The sequence below is a fragment of the Phalaenopsis equestris genome, unplaced genomic scaffold, assembly GCF_001263595.1.
Source record: "Phalaenopsis equestris unplaced genomic scaffold, ASM126359v1 Scaffold000002, whole genome shotgun sequence".
NCBI lineage: Eukaryota > Viridiplantae > Streptophyta > Magnoliopsida > Asparagales > Orchidaceae > Phalaenopsis > Phalaenopsis equestris.
The window spans coordinates 80218632-80219411 of record NW_018164444.1 but is presented as its reverse complement, the minus strand read 5'-3'; positions in this window follow the sequence as shown (position 1 = coordinate 80219411).

Below are 780 nucleotides of genomic sequence, written 5' to 3'. Positions count from 1 at the left end.
GTTTAACCAACTAGGATGTTAAAATCTTTCATGAATCTGTGACTTTTTACCCTTGCATAGTGGAATAAAAGGGTTAACCTAGAATTCTGAGAGGATAGACATAATCCAGAAGGATTATGCATCCTTTGTTGTGGATTAGAAACTACTTAGAAAATGGTATAAAATTAAGCAGAACTTAACTTCATGTGTTTCTAATTTTGCTTTCGACCTAGACATAGGCATAAGAAAAAACTTATCCCCAAGAAAACATTAAGGAACAACAAAATCAACTACAATCACTGAATCACAGAGGTACGATCCTCATCACACTTGAAAAATGACCGAGATTTTTACCGATTTCTAATTTCTACTATTCACAATCTGATTTGTTTCTGCTAGAATTTTCAGGATTTAACTAACTATTGTAGTCACCTCAAACTAGGTTCACAAAATTAGCAAACTAGAAATTTTCTCCAGAAATATTGTTAAACCTTTTTTCATGAGATTGACGCATGGACTCTTAAATTGTGTATTACTTGACATATATACATGTGTTGTGCAGCCTACTTATTTCATGTAAGTTTCGGCGGGTCACATCCTAGCCTCCCTAGGCTTCTTCACTGCCTCAAGTCAACTCCCTCTAAAGGCCTCCTTCCGCACATCTTCAGTTAGATAGCCATTATTGTTCCCTCAGTATCAGTCAATCAAACTAATGCAATTTAAGGAAATGTGAATAACTAAGGGTCTGTTTGGGACAGCTGCTTCACATCAATAACCTGTTGATAAGCTGCTGATCAGTAG